Source organism: Pleurodeles waltl, chromosome 3_1 (assembly GCF_031143425.1).
Source record: "Pleurodeles waltl isolate 20211129_DDA chromosome 3_1, aPleWal1.hap1.20221129, whole genome shotgun sequence".
Taxonomy (NCBI): Eukaryota; Metazoa; Chordata; class Amphibia; order Caudata; family Salamandridae; genus Pleurodeles; species Pleurodeles waltl.
The window spans coordinates 1795629027-1795654756 of record NC_090440.1 but is presented as its reverse complement, the minus strand read 5'-3'; positions in this window follow the sequence as shown (position 1 = coordinate 1795654756).

The following is a 25730-nucleotide window of genomic DNA, read 5'->3' as shown; positions in this document are numbered from 1 at the left end:
ACACAAGAACAGGGAGACCACAAAAAGGAGGGGAACAGAAGAAACACATGTTCAGTGCATGCAACACCACTACCGTTGGCGGACACTCCAGACACAGAAGCCCCCTGCACTACGCCGTGCACTTAGAGTTCCTTAATTTATCACAGGGACATGGGTTACAAGGCCTATGCCCGATTGCTGCACACATGGAAGTCACAGGAGTCTGACTAGGTGTAGTTGGCACTGAACACAGGTGGGGTGGGGTGCCACAGGACCTGCCTTAAGAAGGGACCTTGCCTACTAAACTTGCTCTGGCCTAGGGAAACCCACAGCCCACCTCCCCCACCTAGACACTTACAATGCACGCTGAATCAGCAGAATGAGAGTGTACTTACTCCCTTGTGGCTGCTGTGATGCCCTCATGCGCCCATCCAACTCCGGATACCCCACCGCCAGGATCCGGAATATCAGGGGGTCATGGTGCAACAGGCACCCCTCCCATGTTGGGAGGCCATCCCCAGCTGGGCCTCCGCTTTCTTCTTGCTCCAGCGGCGAATGTCCTACTATATTTTTCGCAGTGGGTGCTCCGTCTGTGGTGGACCCCAAGGGTCCAGACTTCCTTGGTGATGGCACGCCAAATATCCTTTTTCTGGTGGGCGCTGACCTACAGGAATAGTACAGGGGAAAAGGAGAAGATATAACCATCTGCACCGTCACAGTCATCGGCCCGCATCCCTACCCTTGCCATGACGCACATGCACTCACTGTCGTATCATGCACGCCTCATTCTCCCTCCCCTATCTTTCATCAACACCACTCCAAACAGGCATTGCCCATACAGCATGCTCACAGTGTACTCGCCTGTTTGTCTGGTGGACCGTAGAGTAGCGTGTACTGAGGAAGGACCCCATCCACTAGTTTCCCCAACTCCTCCGTGCTGAAGGCAGGGGCCCTTTTGTTAACACCAGGGCAGTGCGTGCTCTATTGGCGACTAGAATGCAAAAACCCAGCACTCTCAAAACAACGTAATTTATACATTGTGCTGATATGTTGTTATTTAACCTTTTGAATTGCAGAGTTTAATCCTGAAGATTTACTTTTAATGTGTTTACAAATACTGTTCATTTGCAATGTATTGCTGCAGGCTTTCAGAGTGTTTTAGGGCGTGGTCTCTTTCCAGGGCCTTCCAGAGACTTTCCCTGCAGCATGCATGGGTGTGATTGTGGGCTAGGCCAAGACTCTATAAAAGGGAGCCAGCCCAGCTCCAAGTGCTCACTACTCAGAGGTCCTGGTGCAGAGCAGCAGCTACTTCCTGACCTCCTTTCCCGGTGGCCTATTTCATCTTCAAGACCTCTGCCCTTCATTCTTCATTGGTGATCCTTGTTCTGGGCGGTAAGACGTGGTTGGGCTGACCTCCCGATGCCGTTATCGAGAACTTAAGAAATATTCTTGGCCTAATTCTTTAATGATTAACAGATTACTTTGCGTGCTACCATTTCTTGACATTTACATGGTGGCTTGCGAATTGGCAAGACGCGCAATTCGTCTCATGCTGATTCGATCTTGTTATTCATTGCGCGCTACCATTTCTTGACATTTGTATGGTGGCTTGCAAATTGGCAAGACGTGCGACTAGGTGTCTGGGGATGTCCGTAAGAGTTAGTGTGTGTCTAGCAGTTGTCCCTCGCCATTTGCAGGTGACTCTGGTTACCCCAACCTGTCATGGCTACTGACCCCAGTGAGGAATCCCAGGACAAGAACAGAGGAACGCTACAATGCCTGCTACATCTGATTTAATTCTTCTACCTCTCATCTGTCTGTCATTTTCACCCAGTGTATGGACACTCAGTTGTCACTTTCCCTTTCGAATTCACAGATGTGGGTCCCACTGTGTGACCTCTGCTTTGTTTCTGCATGAGTAGAGCTGTGTGACATAGATATGTTGACATTACATTGGATATGGCATTTTGCCACAGTTATTGCTAATACATATTTTCGAAGGCACAGACTGACTCCAGATTGTTTTGTGATTTAAGGGTGTTTATTTAAGTGCTAAATAGCGGAGGTGGTTGTAAAACTGTCAGGGGTGATGGTGGAGGAATGTCCATGGCAGAGTCCAGTCTATTAGTCTCACAGGTGCATTGTCCAAAGGGGCATAGGAAGTGGAGCTCGGGCAGTTTAAGTATGGACAGTGTGACAAAGTGGGACAGAAGGATGACAATCAGGGTGGTCTAATTTCTTGCGGGGGTCTTGGCATTGTTCTCTGTCTTTGTCCTGGATCTCAGGGACCACTTGCGGGGTGGTTCTCCATCTGCAGGGGGTGGGGTGCTGGTGTCGTAGTCCTGTGGCAGTGCCGCCTGTCCACTAGTGCCGGCGGAGGGGGTGGGCAGTTCATCGTCCAAGCTAGTGTCAGGGGTCCCTTGTTGTCCCACAGTGTCCCTCCTGGTGTTCACAAGTTCCTTCAGCACCCCTACAATGGTGCCCAGGGTGGAATTGATGATTTTGAGTTCCTCCCTGAACCCCAAATACTGTTCCTCCTACAGTCGCTGGGTCTCCTGAAACTTGGCCAGTACCGTTGCCATCGTCTCCTGGGAGTGGTGGTAGGCTCCCATGATGTTGGAGAGGGCCTCGTGGAGAGTGGGTTCCCTGGGCCTGTCCTCCCCCTGTCGCACAGCAGCCCTTCCAGTTCCCCTGTTTCCCTGTGCCTCTGCCCCCTGAACCGTGTGCCCACTTCCACTGCCCCCAGGTCCCTGGTGTTGTTGGGGTGGTGGTTTAGCCTGGGTTCCCTTTAGTGGTGGACACACTGCTGCTTGACGTGTCCTGGGGACAGAGGTATGGGCCCGCTGGGGGGGGTGCTGTGCTGGTGTTTCCAGAGGGGGGAAGCTCTGTAGTGGCCTGTGCCAGTGTTAGGGGAACCGACTGTCCTGAGGTCCCAGATGGGCCGGGTTGGCCATCTAGATCCAGTTGGACTGAGCTGTTCACATCACTGTGGGGCTCTTCTGTGAGTGGAGTGGACATGTCTGGACCCTCCTGTACGGTGAAGTTGGGTAGGGGTCCTGCAGGGGTGTAAAGGCATGATTATTGCATCTGTGTGTGCCATGGTGTGCAATGGGTGGGTGACCCTATACCTCAGTGCTTGCATTCTCGTGTGGGACCTTGTGTGATAATGGTTTAGGGGGGTGTATGGATATGTGCAGTGGCCATGCTTTGATGATGGGTGTCCATGCTTTGTTGTTACATGCAGGGATCGGGTTTGGGATGTGTGGTTGGTGATAGTGGGACATGTGTGAGGAGTTGGAGTGATGGGGGTGAGGGCGAGGGTTGGGGTATGTGACAGCATGCAGGTAGGGTGTTGGATGAAATAGTTAAAGGTTTGACTTACCAGAGTCCATTCCTCCAGCTACTCCTGCAAGGCCCTCATGATGCAGTATAGCCAAGACCTGCTCCCCCATGTTGTGAGTTCTGGGGGAGGAGATGGGGGTCCGCCGCCAGTCCTCTGAACCGCAATCTAGTATCTTGAAACCACGGAACGCACCTTCCCCCGTAGGTCGTTCCACCTCTTCCTGATGTCATCCCTAGTTCTTGGATGCTGTCCAACTGCGTTGACCCTGTCGATGATTCTGTGCCATAGCTCCATCATCCTAGCTATGGTGGTGTGCTACACCTGTGATCCGAATAGCTGTGGCTCTACCCGGATGATTTCCTCCACCATGACCCTGAGCTCCTCCTCAGAAAACCTGGGGTGTCTTTGCGGTGCCATGGGGTGGTGTGGGTGATGTGTGGGGTGGTGTGTGTTGTGAGGTGCGTGGATGTTGTGTCAGTGATGGTGTTGAGTGCCTGTGGATGCTATTGTTCTTTCTGGTGGTGTCTCTCTCTGGCCTTCTGTCACAATGGTTGTCGTAGGGGTTTGTGGGTGATGTGGGTGTATGTTTTATAATTTATTGGGTGTGTGGGAGTGGTGTGTGTATCAGGTGTGTGTATTTCGAATTGTCCAGTGTGGTAGTGTTTTGTATATGTGTCTGTATTTTGAGTGCAGCGGTGTGTACCGCCAATGGAATACCGCAGTTGAAAGACCGCCGCATGGATTCGTGGGTCGTGATAGTGTGGGCATATTCCTGTTGGCGTGAGGGTGGAGGTTTTGTTATTGTCAGTTTATCACTGACCTTTGATGTGGCAGACTTGTGTGGGTGTCTAGATTTTGGCGGATTCCAAGCTGTGGGTCATAATGGCTGTGGCAGAATTCCGTGGCCGCAGCGGTGTATTGGCGGTCTTCTGCATGGCGGTAAGCGGCTTTTACCGCCAATATTGTAATGACCCCCATAATGTCATAAACCCGTTGCTTAATAATATATGGCAGCTAAACTAATGGAGTATTTGCTTGGAGTACTATGACTAGGAAGTTGTCTCTAAAGGTATGTATTTTGAAATTTTGAACTTGGGCCTAACATAGACACAATTTCTCAGTTTTTTCTGGTGATACTTGGGGTCTACAATATATCTAGATTTTCTACCAATTTTTTCTTTACAATTTCTTCACTTACTTCACAAGTGCATGGTGGCGGATTGCCCGCTAGGCTTTTTTTCCAGTCAGAGTTCATTAATATGGAAGTCACATCACATGTACCATATAAACACAATGAGAAGATATCTATGTCTTTTCTGAGAAACAGTCTCTATTAAAATTGTGATACTTTTAAAATGCTAAGGTTTGAGTCCACCCAATTGACACTTTGTCATTTAATTTCTTGATGTGGGTGATGGGTTAAAATTGTAATCAACTTGTTAAATGATGGATCTGATTTGCTTCTAAACAAATAAACATGGAAAATTGTATTATTTACAGCCCTGAGGAAGTCATTGCGACAATTTTTCGCACAACAAAACACGTGTTGGCTGTTGACTCTTGGCTATTGCTGTTTGGTACATCTCTAAATAAACAATAAGAAGATTGGATCAAAGCTGTTGGCTGTTGGCTATTGTGTATTTGGGACATTTTTATGACAAGAAGAAGATTGGACCTACCATAATAGACACGGACATTAACGTATTGATTCACATGAGTGCCTCAGATATTTTGAATACTGCAAGGGTCTAGCTGATGTGGTTCGATCTTTTTCTCAGCAGGTACAAGCTGTTACCCTGCCACCTATCCATGACCCAGATCACAACTTGAGAGCCAGAGACTGGGTCGTAATCAAAAAGCATGTGTGGAAAACCTGCCTAGGGCCACGTTGGAGAGGTCCATATCAGGTGATGTTGACAACTACTACAGCTGTCAGATGTGCAGGATTGCCCAATTGGATACATGCAAGCCACATGAAAAAGGTGGTGAGTCCCCAGGATCATGAAGAAGTGTTGCTGAGAACGCCAGCAGCAGTGAAGCAAGTCATTTTGCCTGAAGAAGAACCAGAACAAGTTGAGCCGAAGGTGGACACAGAACTGACGGAAGAAGGATCAATCACCCCAGTAAGAGACGAGGGTGTGGAAAATCATGAAGCAGAATGTACATACAATGCAGAACAGACGTTAAGAGATCCATGCACAGGAGAAGTGCTAACGCAAACGAGGGGGACTGAAGAGCAAGGAGACTAAGTACCAGAGCCTGAGGGGGAAAGAGTTGAGGCAGGTCAAAGCAAAGGTGCTCTGACTCCCCCTGAGCCCATTGAAGGTTCATCAAGAGAAGGCACATCAGACAAGGTGAAAGACAAAAGTCCTATCTTGAAGAGTTTTTTGACAGAGGGTGTAAGAAAAGGAGAAAACTGTCCTGAATCCCAAATAGGTGAGAAGAAGGACTTGGTGATAAACAAAACAATAGAGGAAGAACAAGACACCACAAGGAATGATGAACTGAGTGATGGAGAACTAACTGGGGAAAGGAGATTGAAAAGAAAGAGAGTGGCATGTCGGAAATACGCAGGACCAGAGTGGGCATACGCCACAACAAGCGATTGGCAGAATGAGTTTATGTCCTTCTGTTTTGACAGAGAAGTTCTCAATCAGTACTTTGATGCAACTTGAAAGAAAGAAACCACAGACTGTATGGATGAATAAAGAAAAAGATTGAGGTTACTGATTTACCGGGAAAAAGACATTAATAGCCTGATGTGACAATTAAATCTTGAAAATGACCAGCTGCTAACCGATTGTGACAAAGGAAGAGGGGTCCTGTTGTGTGAAGTTAAAAGTGTGAAGAAAGAAGTATATTTTTTTTCCTTTTGATTTTTGATTTTAATTTTGTGCTGCATATTAATTAGGAGTTAAAAACTCTGCTTTCTGATTCTTTACAGATCATGGCTAATTTAGATAATAACCCGAGACATATTAGGTATTGTAGATATTTGAGTGTAGGTTTGGGATAATGATTGTGGGTATGTCAGTTAATGAGATGAAAGAAATGAGAGATACATCTTTGCATGAAACTACTACACTAACAGCTATAGAAAGGTTTAAATTAGATGAGCAATATTTGCATGATTATACTAACGCAAAGGGAGAGTTATCTTCTAATGTCTTTTATCGTTTATTGAGTGAGTATGTGGAAACAATGGAACGCAAAGGATTGTCTTGTGTGTACACAAATACCTTCATCTGTAGAAGAAGGGATTACTTATCGTAGTCTACCCCTGACCTACGGTATAACTTGTAGTCTGTTACTAACATGCTTCTATAACCAGGAGTACATTCAATACTTTTATTCAAATTGCGATTTAGTATTTTCTTTTGTTCCTATAATTAGATACTTGAGTAAGATAGCTAAAGATCATGATATGGTACTAGTTAGAGGATTTTATGAGCCTACACTAACATTTGGCACAGTTTATGCGCATCGTAACAATTTAACTTGCTTATTTATCTCCTATGGAAATGAGCATTATTGGGCATACTGATGACAGGAGGAAAGCATTAAAAGAAAAATTAGAAAAAGGGTTAGAGAAGAGGACTTACAAAAATGATTATGCGTACACTGCTATTAAAACACAAGGGAAGTTAGCTTTAGATGCATTACGTGTAGGGAAGCTTCGTGTATATATAGGCCAAAATCACGCACCAACACTTTATTTGTAGGAATGAGTGAATGTAGGCATGTGTTTTTGTTTCAGAGTAAGTGGACGTTCATGTTGAATGGTGCTGATCCTGTGATTCCTCTGATTTATTATATTTGAGGACTCAATGCTTATTATCGACTCCCTACGGGATGGTATGGGACATGTTATCTGGGAATAGTATTCCCTAAGGTCTATCAAATAAATGATTTGAAAAAGATACCTAAAATAACAGAGTTACACAGAATGAGACAGAAAAGAGAAACAGCCTCTGCAATATTAGGGGATATTTTTGGAGCAGTAATTCCTTCAGTAGGAGTTATATTAAATGGAACCAAGATCCGAAAATTGTCAACTATAGTAGACAATATGTTAACTAACTTTGCAGGACCTATACTATTACTAAACACTGATTAGCTGCGGATAGAGCTATGACGCTTCAAAATAGGCTTGCTTTAGACATAATATTGGCGAAAGACGGAGGAGTCTGCAAAATGATTGATGAGAAGCACTGCTGTTCCTATATTCGTACAAATGAAAAAGAAGTAAAAGAATTGCTTACTAATTTTACTAATGCAAGCAAGGATTTGAAAGAGTTGAAAGAACCAGGAGTTTGGGAGAAAGTGAGAAATGGATTTGCGACACTAGGAAATTGGTTCAGTCAAATCTGGGGTGGGATATTGTGGAAAATTGAGCTCAGTTTAGAATATTTCATACTAAATGTTAATTGTGGGTGCTCTATTACCTACGCATCTGATTTCAAGGTCTGTTTATCATAATAATTTATAATTATATTTTCCAGTTAGCTAGACTTCCCAGTTGTTTCCTCGTTACTTTTCCCCATTCAGAGCAACCCTCCATTCAAAGGACATATTAGTACAAAAAAAGACTGATTCACCAATTTTGTTCTCTCATATCTTGTTTCCTTTAAAGGCTCAGATACTGCTCAGTCAGATTTTTCACACCTAAAACATCTTAGCTTGCTCCCTTTGGTTGCTTATATACTCTTCAAATTTAAGTTTACTGCCTTGAAAACACAGTATTTGCTGGAAATTACCATATCTTGCATGGTTGCATGCCGATTTTTTGTATTGATTTCCTTATTTCTAAGGATCCAATTTTCATTGTCATTAGGACTCTGTGCACTTTACCCCTGCTAACCAGTGATGAAGTGCTTGTGCCCTTCGTTTCCAGACATGGTAAAATAGGAATACACACAATTGGCACATTTAATTTACGTAATGTATGTAAGTCCAGAGTAAATGGAGCTTCATATAGCTAAGGCCTGTATCTTAAATGTTACAAGTAGGATACAACACACATTGTGCCACCCACTGAAGCATCACTGCAAAACATGTTTCAGGCCTACCACTGCAGCCTGTAGTGCAGTTTTAATCTGCCATTTCAACCTGTCAAAATACACCTTTTCCAGGCCTAAATCTTCCTTCTTAAAAATTCTGAGTCACCCCCAAGCTAGGCCCAAAGGTTTCTAGGTCATTTTTCACTGTGGTAATGCTATCTTTCCCAAAGACTAGGGGTCTTATTTAAGCTTTGGCGGTCGAACTCTACTATTGCAATAGAGTGTTCCTGATGGTCTGACCCCGGCGGTCATGGACCACCGGGGCCAGGGTTGGCGGGAGCACCGCCAACAGGCTGGCGGTGCCCCGCAGGGCATTCTGACCGCGGCGGTTTTGCCGCGGTCAGAAGTGGAAAACCGGCGGTCTCCCGCCGGTTTTCCGCTGCCCAAATGAATCCTCCATGGCGGCGCACCTTGCTGCGCCGCCATGGGGATTCTGACACCCCATACCGCCATCCTGTTCCCTGCGGTTCTCCCGCCAGGAACAGGATGGCGGTATGGGGTGTCGTGGGGCCCCTGGGGGCCCGTAAGAGGGTCCCACAAAGAATTTCAGTGTCTGCTCAGCAGACACTGAAATTCGCGACGGGTGCAACTGCACCCGTCGCACCTTCCCACTCCGCCGGATCCATTCGGAGCCGGCGTCCTCGTGGGGAGGGTGTTTTCCACTGGGCTGGCGGGCGGCCTTTTGGCGGTCGCCCGCCAGCCCAGTGGAAAACCCAGAATCACCGCAGCGGTCTTAGGACCGCGGAGCGGTGTTCTGGAGGGGGGAACTCTGGCGGGCGGCCTCCGCCGCCCATCAGGGTTAGAATCACCCCCCAAGTCCTTTAAGGGAACCGAGTGCTATCTCATAGCACAGAAGGGGACAACCAGAACCTTCAGAATGCTCACTGTCTGCAAATTAGTACAGTGTAGGGCCCCCACTCTGGCCCATAGCACTCCCTCACCATCAGCCTTTCCATGTCAGTGAAACTGCCATGGAAAGGCTGGCGGTGAGGGAGTTGTAATCAGCCAGGTGGTGCTGGGTTCAGGCCCACCATGGCTGAGTACAGCTCTGACCACCTTCATGCTGTCTGGAAACATATTCCCGGTGGGGACAGCGGTGCCCAGGCAGGTCTGCCCCCCAGGGTTGTAATTGGAAGTCAGACCCCCCGGAGTGTGGTGGCCACACTTGTAATGAGGCACTAAGTGGCTGATTGCGATCTTGGTGGAAGGGATACTCCATCTCAAACGTGACGGATAACCCTGCCCATCTTATTACAAGTTCCATTATATCCTATGGAACTTGTAAAATGGCAGACAGGATATCCTTTACATTTGTGAAGTAATATACCATCCATTACGAAACACTTTGTCCACTTATTTGAATTGTAATTTAAAATCACCTTTAATGGTACTGTTGGATTTTAAATTACTATTCTGAAAATGCCACTTTTAGAAAGTTTTAATTTTTCTGCTTAAACCAAATGTGCCTTTCTGCCAGTATCTAGGGTCACATGACAGTTAATGGTTTTCCTGTGGTGTGATGTATATTCCTTCCAGACAGGGGATATAATGGGCTTGGGTGTGGGGATAGGAATTCCCCTTCTGTGCAAGATGGTCTGGAGAGATGCACTCAGACCTTCCTGAACTTTAAAGGTTAACCCAAAGGATGTGCCCACCCCCTCCTGACTTCCAAAGATACCTGCCCTGTCCCTGGCAAATGCAACTTACAACTGGGCTGGCCTACCCTTTCTCCCACTAGATAGATTGCCAAACCAAAGGAAAAGGAAAGAACTGACCCAAACCAGTATAGGGTTGGGGAAAGGAGTCACCTCCACACACAGACTGGGCATTGAGAATAAAGGTGGCACCCTCAAAACCTTTCATGAGAATAACCCTGTACCTGTGGAGAGTCAGGAAGACTGCCCTCCTGCTATCTGAAGCCAGAAGGAAGGCTGGACCTGCTTGCCTTGAACCTATGACCCCGTAAGGGACTCAAAGGGTCAGGTATGCCCCCATTCTCCTTGAGCTACAGGGGCACAACAAGCTTCCAAGGACCTCTCTTGCATCTGCCCAGCTGACCAGCACTAACTGGACCTTCAAGAGCTCTGATGCTGGCCTCTGTTGGGGTGAGTTCTGACCCTGAGGTCCTGGACCCTTGGCTGGTGTCAGAGTGAACACTTCTAAAATCATAACTGCAAGAACTGTACCCCAGGTGAAATATCTGAAATTCTGGGCTCTTTGCATCAATAGGATCTGTTGCCAGTCTCCTCACAAATATGGACAGACTTCACTGAGACTAATGCAGGAACTGCACCCCACCATTGACAACAATAGCCTCATGTTTCCAGCCAGTGCAAAATGCCGCTTGTCAATAGGATTTTAATGTCAATGCCAACTGCACTGCAAACCAAAGTTCTAAGAGAAGCTTATGACTTCAGGAACCCGCCATCGACAAGTCCCTCTCCAAATCCAGCCAGCAGCTCAACTTTCAATGTCCTCATCGATGAGTGGTTTTCCTGTGAAACTTGGACTCAGTTAGAAGGTAAATATTCCACCAGGATGAACATGGTCCCTGTATTTGACCCACGCTCCATTGCGGTCAGCCTGAACTTTGACACAGTCCAGCGCAACCAGATAACCACGATTGGTGCTTTGATCTTCTTGGTGCTGTTTTCATTTAAACATTTAAAAATTAATATCTCTGGTTCTACTCATTAGATTTTTGTTGCTTCTGTGTCTTTGAGTAATTGGGTTCTTGGTTGAAGGGGGTTGACCCCTATTCAAGCAACAGGCACTATACCATCAGGGTGAACCACAAACATCACTAATTAACCTTTGTTTAGTCCTGTGTAGCTTGGCAAAAAAGCAGTCAGCCTTAACTTCGAGAAAATGTGTACGACATTAATGTAACACACAATGAGGAAAAACATGAAAACACAACACATGAAAAATTCCACACCAAGTTGGAAAACATTTATCAATCAATCAATCCTCAGACGCTGGGGGGAGCTACTGGTCATAGAGCCATGTCTTGAGGCGATTCCTGAATGTCAAGAGGTCTTGGGTCTGGGGAAGGTGGAGCGGTAGGGAGTTCCAGGTCTTGGCAGCTAGGTGAGAGAAGGATCTTCCTCCGGCAGTGGTGCGGCGGATGCGGGGGATGGAGGCGAGGGCGAGGCTGGCGGAGCGAAGATTGCGGGTGGGGGTGTGGAAGGTGAGTCTGTCATTGAGGTAGGCTGGGCCTGTGTTGTGGCGGGCCTTGTGTGCGTGGATGAGGAGTTTGAAGGTGATCCTCTTTGATACTGGTAGCCAGTGAAGGTCTCTGAGGTAGGGGGAAATGTGGTCACGGCATGGGATGTCCAGAATGAGGCGGGCGGATGCGTTCTGGATTCTTTGCAGTTTTGTTAGGAGTTTGGTTGTTATTCCGGCATTTAGGGCGTTTCAGTAGTCCAATCGGCTGCTGACCAGGGCGTGGGTGACAGTTTTCCTGGTTTTGACGGGAATCCACTTGAAGATTTTGCGGAGCATGCGGAGAGTGTTGTAGCAGGAAGAGGAGATGGCATTGACCTGCTGAGTCATGCTGAGTGTGGAGTCCAAGATGAAGCCTAGGTTGCGTGCGTGGGTGGTGGGTGAGTGCGCGGTTCCTAGGGAGGTGGGCCACCAGGAGTCATTCCAAGTTGAGGGGTTGGTGCCCAAGATGAGGATTTCTGTTTTGTCTGTGTTTAACTTGAGGTGGCTTGATTCCATCCAGCTGGCGATGGCGTGAAGTCCGTTGTGGAGGTTGTTCTTTGCAGTTGTAGGGTCTTTCGTGAGGGAGAGGATGAGCTGAGTGTCGTCTGCGTAGGAAACTATGTTGATGTGGTGGGTTCGTGCGATGTTGATGAGGGGGGTCATGTAAACGTTGAAGAGCGTGGGGCTGAGCGAAGATCCTTGGAGAACACCACAGATGATTCTGGAGGCTTCTGACAGGAACGGTGGGAGGGGGACTCTCTGGGTTCTGCCTGAGAGAAATGACGGGATCCAGTTGAGTGCCTTGTCGCGGATTCCAGCGTTGTGGAGGCGTGTGCGGAGAGTGTGATGACATACTGTGTCGAAAGCTGCGGAGAGGTCCAGGAGGATGAGTGCTGCTGTTTCTCCTTCGTCGAGCATGATCCTAATGTCGTCTGTGGAAGCAATGAATGCAGTCTCAGTGCTGTGGTTTCTGCGGAATCCAGATTGGGAGGTGTTGAGTACCTTGCTGTCTTCAAGGAACCGGGATAGTTGGCTGTTTACAATTTTTTCGATGACCTTGGCTTGGAAGGGGAGGAGAGAGATCGGCCAGTAGTTCTTGGGGTCGTCTGGGTCTGCCTTTGGTTTCTTCAGCAGGGCGTTGATTTCTGAGTGCTTCCATCTTTCTGGGAAGGTGGCTGACTCTAAGGAACTGTTGATGGTTTTGCAGAGGTGGGGGGCGATGATGATGTTTGCCTTATTGGAGATATGGTGTGGGCAGGGGTCTGATGGTGATCCAGAGTGGATGGAGGCCATGGTGGTGGCGGTGTCCTCTATGTTGACGGGGGTCCAGGTGTTGAGGAGGTGGGTGTTGCTTGGATTGTTGGGTTCTTGGGTGTTTGTAGTCAGCTGGTGGGTCTGGGGTTTGAAGCTATTGTGGATTTCTTCTATCTTTCGATGGAAGTGGGTTGCCAGTGAGTTGCAGAACTCCTGTGATGGCGGGGGTTCGTTGGACCAGGTCCTGGGGTTGGAGAGCTCATTGACAATGCCGAAGAGCTCTTTACTGTTGTGAGCGTTGGCGTCGATGCGGTTTTTGAAGTGGACCTTTTGGTGGTGCGGATCAGTTGGTGATGTTTGCATAGGGCATCCTTGAAAGCAATGTGGTTGAAGTTGGTAGGGTCAAGGTGCCAGGTTTTTTCCATTCTGTGACAAAGCCATTTGGATTCCTGTAGTTCTGGGGTGAACCAGCTGGCCTTAATTCTGTGGGATGTGTTTGGGGGGTTTTTGAGCGGTGCAAGGGTGTTGGCGCAATCTTCTATCCAGCGATGCAGGTTGGTGGTGGCTATGTTGGGGTCTGGGGTCCTAGGGGGTGGGGCCCGGGTGAGAGTGGATCCTTTGATATTTTGCTCCAATTGCGTCGGGGGGGTTGTGTGTGGTGGTGGTGAGTGACTGGTTTTTGGTAGGAGAAATGGATGCAGCGGTGGTCTGTCCAACTGAGTTCGTTGGTGTGGCTGAAAGAGACGTGGTTGCTGGCTGAGAAGATGGGATCGAGTGTGTGGCCTGCGGAGTGGGTGGGTGTAGTGACGAGTTGCTTGAGGCCGAAGTTGTCGATTAGGTTGGTGGTGTTGATATCGTTGTTATTTTCTAGGTGGAAGCTTAGGTCACCAAGGAGGATGTTGTCTGTTGAGGCGAGGGCTTGGGAGCTGATGGCGTCGGCGATGTCGTCACAGAACTGCGGTCTAGGTCCAGGGGGTCTGTAGACCAGTGATCCTCTGAGTGTGTTGTTGGCGATGATGTGGATTTTGAAGTGGAGGTGCTCCGCGGAGTTGATGGTGTCGTGGGAGTTGGTGGAGACTCTTATGGTGTTTTTATGGACTATGGCGATTCCTCCTCCTGGTTTGTTGATTCGGTCTCTGATGGTGATCTTGTAGTTTTCTGGTATGGCTATGGCTACGTCTGGTTCTGAGGCCAAATTTATCCAGGTTTCGGTGAGGAATGCGACGTCAGGCGAGTATGTGGTCAGGAGGTCCCAGAGTTCAATTGCATGTTTGCGGACGGAGCGGGTGTTAAGTAGGATGCATCTTAGGCGGTTGTCTGTTTTGATTTGGAGTTTGGAGGTTAGATTGCAGGTGAAATTGCAGGCTTGGCAGGAGAAGGGTCCTTTGGTGCGCGTTGGTGTGGACTGGAAGCAGATGGAGGAGCGTCCTGGATTAAGGGCGTGGCGTTCGTTGGCAGTGTAAATGTGTTTGGTGACGCGTGAGGCGTGTTGGCCAGGAGGTCTGGCGCTTGGCGCGGTCTTACATAAAATGTTATTAAATTATTAGACATCAAAACAACTAAATTCCAAGCAGTGTAGCTGTAGGTTTGAATTTTGGAGTTTGAGGTAAAAAATAGCACCTAAAAGATCAAGTCACCAACCACAGACATTTAGTTGTACTTGACCGGGTCAAAGTAAAAAAAATATGACTGACTGCATAGTTTGGATACAAAAATGGAGTTGGCTGAGTCAGCACTTACCGTCGGACTCAGAAGAATATTCTAGAAAAAGGTTCTGAGAAGGTAAAGTTCAGCTAGGCAAGGCAACAGGCAGTGTTCTTATACTGTTCCTACTAAAATAATAGGACCACGTGTTAGGACAACAGAACTTCAGAATGTGGGAGACTGCGTATATCCACACCATCAAAAACTGTCAGCCCACTTCCCCGCTACCTCAAAGTGCCCTGCTCGAACCCCTGAACATACCAGGATGGAACTCGATTGCAGCAACCTGAGCATGACACTCTAACTCCTCAGTGAAGTCATGGAAACAGATCTCACACTTTTGTCGGATTACTCATGCATTGCAAGGTAAAAAATGCAAGAGCTATACAAGAAAAATTCCCAATACATCTATTGAAACAATCACAATCTTGCAAAAAAAGAGATTGAGCTGCAATGTGGATGGCAATTCTCTCTATAAGCTTGAAGATTAGCACCAGAAAAGATGTTCTGATTACATGCTGAGAAAAGGCTAACTGAACAAGGACGGTGAACAGTTTATTCCTAGAAGAATATCATGTAAAGAAAGCATGTACATTTTCAATGCTAAAGTGATAGAGCTAAAAATATGTCAAATGTAAAATATGAAATGGAGCTACTAAAATGGATTAACCATTTTAGGTCCAAAAGGTCCTCACAAGCTTCTGGGTGAAGTCATAGTGAACATTTCTATGTTTGGACTGAGTCACCCTCTTAAAAGTTAAAAATCTCCAGATGGACGCAGCAGAAGCCTATTGCTGGTGAGAGTTCAACAAGGCCGGATCCTCTTTTGGTGAAGGGCTGCTGAACAGGATATGCTGCTTCTGAGAAGAAGTGGGAGCTGCTGCAATGCACCAGGGTGGATAGACAAGCAGGCTGGCCCTGGTCTTCTCTTGGTTCTCAGAGCAGTTCTTAGCCCAAAAGTTAGAAGGTTTGGATTTTGTCTATCTGGGCAATGTTAGCACAACCACCAAGGGCCCAGGACTGGAGGGGCACTACTTGGAGGGTTAGGACTCACTCGGGCTGTACTATGTGCAGGTCTAAGATGCAGAGAGCCATTTCTGTTACTGAGACTCTGAACAAGAGGCCAGCAAATGAACTCTTGGAGTAACTCTGGTAGTCCTGGGTGCAGGTGATAAAGCAGGGCTCAAGCAGCAGGCCAAGACTCTGAGGGGTGAAGGCAAGCTCCAGGTAGTAAAGCAGTCCTTCCAGGTACAACAAAGCAGTCTTGTGAAGTACACAGAAGGCAACAGCAGCAAGCAGTCCTCTAGAAGTCCTTCTTCAGATCCAAAAAGTGAATTGACGAGTGGGTCAAAGGATTCCCTTTTTATGCATGGTGCTTTAGTTAAATTAGGTGACATTTCTAGAGAATTCCTTTTGAAGTATTTGGAGTTTCATGACTCTCCTGCTCTGACTCCAAGCTGGCTGCATGAACAATGTAGGGGTCACAAATCATTTGTGTAAAGGCAGAGCACAGTCTATTGAGTTGCAAGTGGGGCAGTACCCAGCTCCTCCACCATCCTGCCAAGTAATGGCCCATCCAGGTACACCTAATTATTCTATTATGTGGCTGTCTATGATGAATAAAGAAAGTGCAACTGCCAACCACACCCAGTCATGTAACCTAGGACGTGCTGCAGGCAGGAAAATGGCAACTTTCTAAACACAGCATTTTCACAATTGTAACCAAAAGTCTGACTTTAAAATTAAACTGGGTTTTTAATTACAATTTCTCAGACACCAACCATGAAATGTACACCTGTTCCCATTTCACAATTTAGCACTGCTTAAATGTAATAGCCCTACCTAATGTTATCCTATGGGAGGAGCTGGCCTCCTCACAATAGTGAGAAATTAATTTAGGAGCTTTTCACTACCAGGACATGTAAAGCTCAAGAGTACATGTCCAATCCTCTATTTGCAATGCACCTTGGCCTATGGGCTACCTGGAGCCTACCTTAGAGGTGACTTAAATATAATATAAAATGAATTTCAGGCTTGCCAAGTCAACGTGGCAGCTTAAAACTGCATTTATTCTACAATGGCAGACCTGGGACATGTTTGAGGGGCTTCTTAAGTGGTTGACACAATATGTGCCCCAGGCATTTAATTTGCAGGCCCTGGGAATATGACATATAAGTAAATTAAATCTGCCATTTGTTTGTAAGTCAATTTTACCATGTTTAAAGGTGATTGCACAAGCACCTTAGCACTGGTTAACAATGACATAATTCACAGAGTTCTAGAGCCAACAAAAATGAATTTCAACAAAAGGTTGAAGGCAAAGACAAAATGTTTGGGAGTGACCCTGCAGAGAGAGAAAAGCCCACAATTGTCACGTAATTTATTAATATTGTCTCCATTTCTCTCATTTGTTTATGCTTTTTCTTGTTTTGTGTTTCATCTCTCTTACTGCTTGAATGCTGCATAAATAATACACACATTGCCTCCAAGTTGGGCATGACTGCTTTGTGCCAAACTACCAGATGACTAAGCACATGTCTATTTAGTAATTTTTGTAATTCACCCTGTCAAGAACTGGGTTTATTACTTGAGTGGGGCTGTTACTTCACTCAACTAAAACCCAATTTCTTAGAGTAGCATTATAAATAAGAACATTTTACCAAACAACTATATGTCATTGGTTGGTCTCCATTCACTTGGAGCAAATCAGTTTTTTATCTTCATACTCTATGAGTAAAAAGAGCACTTTCTCAACAAATGCTTCTGGGTGTTGAAAAAGAACTTATGTGTGCATTTGTTATTGACTTTCAATTAGAACGTGGCAATACCTAAGATGCAATATGCATTCCGATGAAGCTCTTTAGTTGTGCACATGGATGTTAATGTCCCTTTATTTGAGAAAGCTGCTCAACCCATGATCAACCCATGGAACGCTTTCCCAGGGCAATGTAAAGCAAGGCAGCCACTTGCACTGCCTTGCGTTACTCCAGATTTACCAATCCTTGCTTGGCTTGGCAAATCTCATTCTAGGTTCTTCTTCACCCTGGGTCACTGCGCATGGCATAAGGGTGATGCAAAATGTTGACAAATGTGTCCTTAAATTTATATTTTATGCACCTCCTTTAAATGTATACAAATGTATTTATTCTTTAGCTATGAACAAAAGTTAAAATACACATCCTTGACTCTGCTCTTCCACTTAATTATCCATTGTCAGGATTATCCTTTGTTTAGGAACTTTTTCAGGAGTCCCAGGGCACCTAGGGTTTCCTTGGATGAGACGGTGTCAATGCAAGCTGTTTACTGCTGGTGTACTGGTACATAGCTCAACTGATGTAAAGCTCAAGTACATCCTTTAGTTCTTAATCATCGGGGTTGCGAAGTTGAGCAGTTCGAGACATTGGGCCACAATACAAGGCTGGCGGTGCAGTTTGCAGTCAGTACTCCTGCTGCTGTGGCTGTCCGACAGCCACAAAAAGACCCTGGCGGTCAGCCTGCCAGGGTTTCACCATCTCTTCTGGGATCGGTGATCCTGAAAGGTGATCCTGATGGGCTTACAGCTGGTGGAGGTCATAATCCACCAGGGCAGCGCTACATGCAGTGCTGCCCCGTGGATTACGATCTCATTCTCTGTCACCCTTTTCGTGGCGGTTTCACTGCCATGAACAGCAGACAGTGAACATTGCGAGGGTGCTGGTGCACCTTTCAGGTGACAGCATTGCCTCCAGCTCGATTTTGAGCCATAGACAATGCTTCCACCAGTTCCCACCCGTCAACCTAGTGGGAAACACATAAGAGATCCGTCGGGGTGGTCGCCACCATGGCGGTGGCCCACCTGAGTTTGGCGAATGGCCTTTACCGTCCGTCAACTCAAAATGAGGCCCTTCCTCAGGATGGTGGTGTGGTAAAAACCAAATACGTACTTTTAGTACTTGATCATTGGGGTAGCAAAGTTGAGCAGTCAGTTTAAGGGCCTGATTTAGAGTTTGGTGGATTGACTACTCCATCACAAATGTGACAGGTATTCCGTTCACTGTATTACAATCTCCATAGTATATAATGGGATCATAATATGGCAGCTGGGATATCCGTCACATATGTGATGGAGTAACCCATCTGCCAAACTCTAAATCAGGTCCTTGCTCAGAATTGTGGTGTGGGGTAAGACACTCTGCACTCAATATACATTCAATAACAATCAATAAATCACTGTCCAGGACGTTAGTTTAGGAAAATAAAAGTACTTTAATGCAAACACATTATGCAATTACAGTACATATTCATAGGAGGGCATCATGTTGGTCATACTGTCAGCAATGTTGTACTAAAGTAATCTGTGAAATAGTTTGCAAACCACTCCTGGTGGACAACTCTTAATGTGTATTGCTCACTGGGCCATAGCCTCTCATGAGGGAAATTCAGGGCTAGGATTGAGGGGTAAAACTAGTAGCTTAGTTCACCTTACTTGTGCACCTCTAAGTGATAGTTCTATGATGTAGACTCTACATGAAAAACATAAAGTCAACAAGTGATAGGAGAGGTAGCTGGTCTGTGGAAGGTTAATGAATTATTTAATGAAGTGCATCTTCAACTCTCTCCTACATTGGAGCAGCTTTGGGGTGGGCCTAATGGAGATGAGGATGTTGTTCCAGATCTAATGTGCATAGAGGGAAAATGTCTGGTGCTTTGATCTTTCTTTTGTGCACTTTTTAGCCTGCAGTCTGATGGTATCCTGGTGAGAACTACCGGAGAAGGTCAGTTTGTCTGCAAGATAAGCAGGGGTGTTGGTCAGCATGGCTTTGAAGATGATGTAGCTGGTTTTGAAGATAGTGTAGGCCGGCAAGGGGAGCTAAAAGAGTTCCATCAGGATCGGGGTGATGTGATTACTTTTCTTCAGCCCTGGATAAGATGTGCTGCCAGTGTGGAATCTGAGAGGCCATGGAGGAGGTTGCTACCATCATCCAAATGCAAGTCCAAGGGCTTGAACAGTAGCTCTGAAGTCACTTTCTGGAAGAGATATTTCATTTTCTTTAGAGCAGAGACCAGGTACCAGACTGTCTTTGGATTTTTTTTTAACACTAGTATTCCTGATTAGGTGATTCTCTTTCTTTGTTTGGGGTCACAATGACATTGTACCTTGTGTACACTAGTGGTGTTGCATGCAGGTTAGACAGTTGTTTGTTGTGAACTGCTCCTGGTGGTACTGGGCATAGATTACTACACAGGTCTTGCTTGTTTCCTCTTTGGCTAAAAGGACATCAGCTCTGGACCGTTGTGGACACACAGTTCCGCACTCCGTCAGGAGAAAGTAGGTAGCACCAGTACCAGTTTTAGAGGAGCAGGCAGGCGAGTTTGGCTTGGTGGGTTTTCTCTGGCTCACACAATAATCAGGCAGTTCCATTGTCCTCCGATGAGACTAGGGCTTTAAGTACACGGGATTAATTGGTGCAATTTTCTTAATTCTGCTTACCCTTCACATAATTACGATTAATTTTGGGTAAAAGTAGGACAGAAACAATGAATTTATCATACACAAATGGCTGCTCACCCTGCTGTTAGGGTTGTTTTGCATTTAACAATCATTTCATTGAGCAAATTGTATCCTTGCATCCATCTTTAATGCGAGGGAGCATTTTTGCACTAAGACAATAACGCTAAATGCAGAATAACTCTTCTCGCAACATGTTCTCACAAAATGTTTAGGTTATTCCGCATGACACAGATTTACTTGAGCTACACCCACCCCAAAACACAACAGGGACTTGCCTTTCTTCTGGGTACAACCTGCTCTTGTATAACTATCAATTGCAGACCAGGGTGATGGAATCTCTAACTTATAGGGACTAGTTTCTATCTGTAGGGCATTCACAAAGCATTCCCAAGGGACAGCACAAGATTCTTGGGTACTTGGAAGCCTGGACCTCACCCATATCCACCCAGAGCTGCAGGGCTTGCAGCAGCCATCACATTCATAAGCGTTTTCTCTGTCCTCCTGTAACAGCACCTCTAGTGCTCCTTTCTATCAGTTGGTTGGCACTGCAGCATCTTTAACTGGCAGGTAGTCAAACTTTTCCAGGTTTTGGATACCAAACCTGGCAAGTAGAGTTGGCGATAGATACTTCAACTCTGAAGCACAAATTAATTTCTTGTTCAGCACTAGTGTGGGACCCCTGGTTCCGGTGGAGAAATCTTGGCACTTGGGCTGAATATTTCAGCACCATATTTTTACTGAACCTGCAAACAGTAGTTGTGATTTCCAACAGTCAGTTCTGGTTCTGAGCAGGTCTGCCTTTTGGCTTATTCCACTCAGACCAAAGTCTTTGTCATAGAACGTGAACAATAAGGTGTGGTTGAGCTGAGAATCTCCAGACAGGAGAACCCCAAAACAATGGCACAAAGGCAAGAGTGGCTGCTGCACTGAAATTATTGTGAATAGTCTTTCCAGAGAACAAAGGGCCAGGAATGGAAGGAAGAACTACCTAACTTCAAAGTGGCACTCTGTCTCCTCTCCTTAACACTCCTCATCCTGACTCATTAGAAAGGATCCCAGGAATGTTCTTGGGAGCCCTTACATTTCACATCTACTATCAAGGCTCTATCTCCAACCCTTCATTTTAGGTACCATATTAGTATGTAGCAAAGGCTTACTGTTGAAAATGGCCCTCTCTGCAGGGTCACCCCCAAACATTTTGCCTGTTTCCTTCCACTTTTTGCTGAGTTCTTTCTGATGGCCTTAGGATTCTGTGCACCTTACAACTGCTAACCAGTACTAAAGTGCTTGTAGTGTCTCCTTGTCTCCTTAAAATAGACCTATTCTACATCTACATTCATATTGTTACCATCATTGTGAGTTCTACTAAAAAAACGAGGGTGCACACCATGTGCCCTCTAGACCACACAGTCTTGTTAGGATTGACACTTTTAGAGATGTAAAAGGGTTTTGCATCAGCAAAGCATCGAAGCTTTTTTTTTCAAGTTGCACTTTACAATTGCAGACATTCTTTGTTTTAGGGGTCATTGTATGATTTTTATACACCTGGCTCTTAACTCTGATTTTTAAAACCAAAAAGCAATATATAATAGTGTTTGTGTGTCAAATTTCACAGTGTTACAAACGTTTGAAGAGTTAAGTTTTAATATTTACATATTAATAATACGACAGATAAGCATGGCTCTAAAATATTTTTTCTTACAAATGTACATTGGATATCCAGTGGGGAGAAGAAACGAGCGGTCTTGTGTGTGATAATTGAAAATCATCACATTCCAACACAAATTGCAGGGTAGGCAGTGCCCTTGCATCAACATAACACCCACAGTAACTAGACATTCTTTTCTTACACTACCAGAATTCTAAAAAAAAACAAAAACTCGCAAAACGTAACCCTCTTATTTGAACAGAGATTCCCCAGATCCTCTGATATTGTTTTGTGCTAGTGAAAACCGTGTGCTTATTTAGTGTCACAAAATTTATAGAATTAATATTACAACATTAATGTTTTTGCAGTAATTGGCAACCAGAGATCATCCTTTTTATTGAAGAAATAAACACGTTATTATTGCTTTGCAATCAGTCGCTGCGGTGTACCTTTCTGAAACATATGACTGGAGATAATGTTGCAAACTGCAGAGGATGTCTGAGTCTTCACTTGTAGTTTTCTGTCCCAGTGGACAATTATTCACGAGAGGCGTTCAGGCTCTGGACGTGCGCCAGCCTATGTTCCTCTAATGATCAGTAGTTTCCTTCAGTGCGTGGGAATCCTAAGAATAGGAACTATGCAAGCTGATGCCACATATCTCCCACACTAATCTACTTGATACATTTGATGTTCAAAGTAGTACAAGTCATCGGACCTCCTTGGCCGAGGTAAGATGGGTCCTTTTTTAAATATTCTTCGAAAAGTAAGGCTCAAAGTTGAAAGAGATGAAAACTAATAAGTCCTCCAGTTGTGTGTTAAATTGCAACCAAACTGCTCAATAACTGCAATGGTGCCAAAGCTGTGATGCAGCAGGGTAAACATGTTACACCATGGATGAAAAATGGTACTGCATTAGTAAGCGTGGCTTTGGTAGGTGGTGACAGCAGGAATAATATGTAAGGACCTCGTCAGTGGCTGCAAAGTAATTATCTGGAAAGCATGGGAGACACATTTTATGCTAGAGGTAGGTGGCTAGTTCATGATGAAGAAGCTGAGGTGATTGAATGAAGTGCACCCATTTCCTGCACGACCAACTGGCACTACAGAAGGAGCCCAAACAGCCTTAGGTAGTAGGTTTATACTACTCATGGTGGACCATGGTGGTATTGAATGTATTACATGTACCCAGGAACCATCATTTAAATGCTACTTGTGGGCTTGCAGCACTGAATGTGCCACTAAATTAAGTCACCCTTTAAATATGTCTCAGGCCTGTCATTGCAGCCTGTTTTAATGCAGTTTCAAACTGTCATGTCGACCTTCCAAAGTACTCCTTTTGCCATGCCCGAATCTTCCTTTTTATTACATATAAGGCAGCCCTAAGCTAGATCCTGGACAGCCCCAAGGACAGGGTGCAATGTATTTAAAAGGTTGGGCATGTACTTTTAAATTTCATACTTCCTGGTAGTAAAACAAAAACTCTTAAATTCTTTTTTTTCACTATTGCAAGGCCTATCTCTCCCATAGATTAACAATGGAGTTGCCTTGTTGTATTTTTTAAGTGTGATAGGTGTAATTTCCAAATGGGAGGAGAAAACCAGTTCATGTTTGGTGTCTTTGGAATTGGAGTGAAAACCCCTATTTAGTGGTGAAGCTGGGTTTTTGATCACAATTTAGAAAATGCCTTTTTCACAAAGTTGTTTTTTTCCTGCCCTTTTGTGTCTATAGCCTGGCCTGGGTCATGTAGCTTGGTGTAACAGACAGTTAGACTTTGTGAATTCCTCCCAGGCAGTCACACAATAGAAGGTTCAGGTATGCCCAAGTGGGCCATCTGCTGACAGGATGGGGGTTGGAGCTGAATAGCCTTCACACAAAGGACTTAACAACCATGCATTGTCACTACAGCCAGCTTGAAGTCAAGGCAGAGTGAGGGAGCAAATTCCATGCACTTCAAGGCTACTGTATAGAAGCTTTTCCCACCTGCCAGAACCAGGGGACCTGGGTGTAATAGAATGAGTTTAGACACCAAGATTGCAGGACACTTCTGGACCTGTGGATACTCTGCCAGGAAGAAGGACTACTGTGCTGCTACAAGGACTGCCACACTCCTATACTGCTGCTCTAAAGGAACTGCCACCCTGCAGTTATTTGCTGCCTGCTGCCCTCATGCCTGAGAAAGAAGAACTCGATCTGCAACTTCATCTTGGACCCAAAACCCCAGAATGACTCATAGGACTAGATTGCTGACCTTCTGATCAGAGCCTCGGGGACATAAAAGGTTCTCCAACCAGGTCCTGGACCCAGCTGCAGCAAGTTCCTGACCCCCAAGTGATGCCTCCCGGGTCCTGGACTCTTGGTGTGGCTTACAAGCTCTTATAATCAAGCTATTGGGCTCCTATGACCATGTACGAGTCTGTTTGTAATGAAACTGTGCAGCTTGCACTGAAATTCAGCACAAACTGCCAGAATGTCTCTCCACAAAGTAAGCATGGACCACCCATGGAGGACTGCCACATGTAAGATCCAGCCTGCTGTTCTAAGACACCCAGCCTGCTCTTTGTTCCACACCAACCACCACCTGTGATGTAGTTGCAGGATCAAGCAGGTCTAGTGCAGCATCTTAACTGGACAATTGCAGGGAGGCCTCTGGAGTTTGTTGTATCCCTATAGATCAGAATAGGAGGCCAGCCAACTAGCCATTGGAGTCACTCAGGTAGCCTGTAATGAAAGGACCTGGTCCAGTCTCCCTTTCAGACAGCGGGCAGACCTCAAATAGCAGGGCAGTCCTCTGGCAGCAGGGAAGTTCTTCTTGTGTAATGTCCATAGGTCAATGAGTGTATTGAAGTTATGTGGTTCTTAATTTTATACCTGGTGCCAACTTTGAAGTGGAAGAAGCTTCTGGAGATTTCCCACATAGAAGTTTCTTGAATTTCCTGCCTCCCTCTCTTGGTCCCAGGATATATGATGGCACAATAGGCTAGTGTGAAGTTCTTTGTGTGTGATCTGAGGTAGTGTGTTTGAAGTAAAAGTGTGTCAGGTTACATCTCATTTTCTCCCATCAAGTTAGGATGGCCCATCCTGCCAACATTCTGTCCCTCTATTGTGTGGCTGTTAGTGGTCTACCCTAATGTTTTGCCCTCTGGTCTCCTGTTTTTCTGACCTACTTTTGCTGCGCACTTTACCACTGCTCAACAGGGCTAATAATGCAGGTGATTTGTCCTCTAAAACATGGTAACATTGGCTTCATCACAATTGGCATATTTCATTTACTTGTAAGTCCCTAGTACAGTACACTATGGGGGTCATTCTGACCCTGGCGGCCGGTGGCCGCCAGGGCCACCGACCACGGGAGCACCGCCAACAGGCTGGCGGTGCTCCAACGAGCATTCTGACCGCGGCGGTTCAGCCGCGGTCAGAAGCGGAAAGTCAGCGGTCTCCCGCTGACTTTCCGCTGCTCGTTTGAATCCTCCATGGCTGCGGAGCGCGCTCCGCAGCCTTGAGGATTCTGACCCCCCCTACCGCCATCCTGTTCATGGCGGGAAAGCCGCCATGAACAGGATGGCGGTAGGGGGGGTCGCGGGGCCCCTGGGGGCCCCTGCCGTGCCCATGCCAATGGCATGGGCACGGCAGGGGCCCCCGTAAGAGGGCCCCGCAAAGTATTTCAGTGTCTGCCTTGCAGACACTGAAATACGCGACGGGTGCCACTGCACCCGTCGCACCTTCCCACTCCACCGGCTCGATTACGAGCCGGCATCCTCGTGGGAAGGGAGTTTTTCCCTGGGCTGGCGGGCGGTCTTTTGGAGACCGCCCGCCAGCCCAGGGAAAAACTCATAATACCCTCCGCGGTCTTCTGACCGCGGAGCGGTATAATGGGGGCGGAATTCTGGCGGGCGGCCTCCGCCGCCCGCCAGAATCAGAATCACCCCCTATATGTGCTCGGGCCCGTAAATTAAATGCTACTAGTGTGCCTGCACCACGGAGTGTGCCTCCCTCTACAGTAGCCTCTCAAACATTTCTCAGGCCTGCCACTGTAAAGCATGTGTG